Genomic DNA, 3,892 nt, shown 5'->3' on the forward strand with positions numbered 1-3,892 from the left:
AAGAGTTTCCCTTCTCATTGTTTCACATCATCTATCATAACCTCTCTCTTAGATATGGCTCATCATACCATCTCCTTGCTGTCCTTTGCCCTTGTTTTTCTTGCTTCTATAGCTTCTGCAGCAATTGTTGAACACACATTAAATGTAATAACAATTCCTCATCACCTCTCTTCATTTCTCATTAGCTTTTTTGTTACAATTGACAATCGTCATTTCGTATAGCGCCAAGGAAATTGATTATCTTGTGTACTTTTATATATCGATCTCATATGCACATTTCAATACGTTATTCATCAACTGAATTTTATTGAAAATGGCACGCCTTTTCTTTACACAATCTGCATGATCATCAACTAGCGAGGTTGAAATGATTATTAGTATTTGGGGAGTTTAGCATGAATGTTTAGGGCACTCATGCACGTACATAATTAGTTATCCATATATAGCCTTTTCTTTTTAGTAGATTTGGACCATTTCAGTCACGGGCAACCCAGTGAGTCCGTATTGCTAATGAGTTTAAGTCAAAGGTCATTCGATGTGATCATCAGTTTGCCTCAAATGTCAAATACTCAAAATGAGACGCAAAATTGATCGAACTGTCTCCTATTTAGTTATTCTTAATAATTAAATGGCAAAATCAAGTATAGATTTTAGTAAACGTGCGCTGCTTCTTTCAGTATGTTTTTAGTGTTATCCATCTCAAATTTTCTTCACTTTTCAGGTGGGAAACCTAACTGTCCGACGACTCTGTGGAGAACAAGTCATAACTGCAGTAAATGAAAGCTTTCCAGGACCGACCATTCGAATTCATGAAGGCGACCAACTCGTCGTTCATGTCCATAATAGATCACCATATAACCTTACCATTCACTGGTATATCTCTACTTAATTATAAAATGCAAGAAGTTGAATAACTAAGCCGCAGTTTCAAACATAATAACCCAATAAAACTCTGTCAATTAGCTTACTGATGTTTCAAATTTAATTGTTGTAAATGTACTTGGACTAATGAGTATTTGTGCAGGCATGGGGTGTTTCAATTACTTAGTGGGTGGGCTGATGGGCCCGCTTATATTACACAGTGTCCTATAATCCCTGGAAATAGCTACACTTACAAGTTCAATGTGACTGGACAAGAAGGAACACTTTGGTGGCATGCACACGTCTCAGTTCTACGTGCAACAGTCCATGGTGCACTCATTATTCGCCCAAGGCGTGGTAGATCATATCCATTTCCAAAACCTTACAAAGAAGTTCCAATTTTATTAGGTAAACTTAACGTCTTTTGATCTATCTCTATTTCAATAAGGATGCATGTGGTTGATATACACAATTATTTACTCAATACCGTGAATCTTTTTTAAACTGACTAAAGTATTGACTTTGCTTGGATAATCAGGTGAATATTGGAGATCTAGTATTATGGATATTGAGAACTTGGCTATTGCCAATGGTGGTGCACCTAATATTTCAGATGCTTACACTATTAATGGCCAGCCTGGGGATCTCTACCCTTGTTCTAGCAACAGTAAGTTTGAAAAATCAAAGATGAAATGTGTACATACTGACATACTGTTCTTCAATGGCCAACTGACACTATTAGTAGGGCGGAATGAAACCTTTCGATTATAGCCCCTTTTTTCTACTTTTAGCAAATTAAAATGTCCTAGTTGATCGAATTGGATTATAGATATGTTTTTGCCTTATATACTGTGGCTTGTGTCCTTTTCAAAGTTGCTGACTTATAGGTTTAAGAAAGTTTTAATGAACGCCTTCGAAAATATTCTTCAAAAGTTTTTATTGAGAAGTTCTGATACTATCAAATCATAACATCTAATCTGATGATTCCAAAGAAACATCGACTTAGATAGTTGGATGCCAATCTTGGCATTAAGCTCTATGCATGCGAATAAAATTGTGCCAAGTCTCCATGATTTTGAGTTTATTCTTTTGCCTTCACCTTTTGAAACTGATCGATGGATCACTTACGAAATCCTCTTTCTCTTTTGCTAGAAACATTTAAGCTAAATGTGGTACAAGGCAAGACCTACCTTCTCCGGATCATCAACGCTGCACTCAATAACCAGTTATTTTTCAAGATAGCTAGACACCGTTTTACTGTTGTTGGCATCGATGCAACCTACACCGAGCCATATGACACGGATGTTATAGTCGTTGCACCGGGTCAGACAACAGATATCCTCTTCACAGCTAACCAAGCTAATGGTGACTACTACATGGCCGCCAATGCATACTCCAGTGCACCCAACGTACCATTCGCTAATGGAACCACAACGGGCATTATCCACTATGAAGGTTCCACGTCATCATCGGCGCCTTTAATGCCAGTCCTGCCAGCCTTTGATGACACCATAACAGCACACAAGTTCTTTAGCAATCTCACTAGTCTCACAACTGGGCCTCACTGGCTACCCTGCCCAGTTAAGGTAGACAATCAAATGTTTGTAACTGTTGGGCTTGGGCTTGCTGATTGTGGGGCAAATGCGACATGTTCAAGTACTTTTCCTCCGTATCGTTTTGCTGCTAGCATGAACAATGTATCGTTTGAATTCCCATCAAGATTGTCGCTGTTGGAAGCGTTCCATTCTGGTGTTGGCGGAATTTACACCGAAGATTTCCCTGACCGTCCACCAATTCAGTTTAACTACACTGATACCAGATTAAGCTCAAACATCCCTTTGATGTTGACCAAGAAAGGGACCCGTGTCAAGAAGGTGAAGTACAATTCTACGGTCGAGATGGTGTTGCAAAACACCGCACTTCTTAGTATTGAGAACCACCCGATGCACCTTCATGGTTTTGATTTCTATGTGTTGGCTCAAGGGTTCGGAAACTTCAATCGTACTAGAGACTCGCCAAAGTATAACTTGAGGAACCCACAAGAACGTAACACTATTGCTGTGCCGGTCGGTGGTTGGGCTGTGATCAGGTTTCGCGCAAATAATCCAGGTGAATTTTCATTAATGCGTACAGTTTAAACTAGATTGTTGCCGCACTTCTTGGACCTATGTGCCTTCTTTGGGCTTTAAACAGGAAGTATAGGCCTAATCTACATTTTGACTTGTCTTTTGGGCTTTGGCGTGCCTCGGGTCAACTTGGGCGTTTAACGGTCCATTTAATCCCAACCAACCAACCTGTTAAAATATATTGGCAGGCCTAAGCCCAAATTTGGGAAATGAATATGATTGAAAGTTATATCCTCTCTTTTTTGGTAACTGATTGAAAGTTATATATACTGACTCCACCATTTTTGACAAATTTAATGAACAGGGGTATGGTTCATGCACTGCCACTTGGACGTCCATTTGCCTTGGGGTCTAGCCACTGCATTTGCAGTGGAGAACGGACCCACACCCTCTACTACACGCCTCCACCTCCCTCGATCTTCCCCGTTGTTAGAAGTTGTGCCCTGTTTTTCTATAATTTTTTGTTGATATAGTTCATTGTCTGATCATTCATTTTATTCTTATTGAAAGTTTGAAAGTGTAATAAGTAATGCAATGAAGCATTCAATATTGATTTTTATTTGTATGCAGTTATTTCTTGTATACATTCGTTACCATTGAAATAAGATTATACTGTTGGCTACTTTATATATTGAGCACAATTATTCCGTAGTCCTTTTTCTCTTCTTGAATATGAATTGGATACTTAATTAAGCAACGCGAAGCTCGAGCTCACTAATGACATTTCTGAACTTGATTCATAGTGTGTAGGTAAGACATGGAAAATGCAAAATATTCATAAGATTAATTACTTTATCATATAAACTAGCTACTGTGCACGTGGTACCCACGATCCACAGACTTTTTTTTTAAAACTTATAAACTTTAAATTACTATTTTACCTTTCAAAAGTTAAAAAAATAATA

At 38.4% G+C, this 3,892-nt stretch overlaps 1 pseudogene across 1 annotated transcript; it reads left to right on the plus strand.

Annotated features, from left to right (window-relative positions):
• Positions 1 to 3,612, plus strand: LOC147486421 (laccase-7-like; annotated as a pseudogene). The gene is made up of 6 exons (XR_015202303.1): positions 1 to 144; positions 722 to 873; positions 1,025 to 1,269; positions 1,400 to 1,528; positions 2,014 to 2,970; positions 3,292 to 3,612. The product of XR_015202303.1 is annotated as a laccase-7-like (transcript).
• The last annotated feature ends 280 nt before the right edge of the window (positions 3,613 to 3,892 follow it).

Source organism: Coptis chinensis, chromosome 7 (assembly GCF_015680905.1).
Source record: "Coptis chinensis isolate HL-2020 chromosome 7, ASM1568090v1, whole genome shotgun sequence".
NCBI lineage: Eukaryota > Viridiplantae > Streptophyta > Magnoliopsida > Ranunculales > Ranunculaceae > Coptis > Coptis chinensis.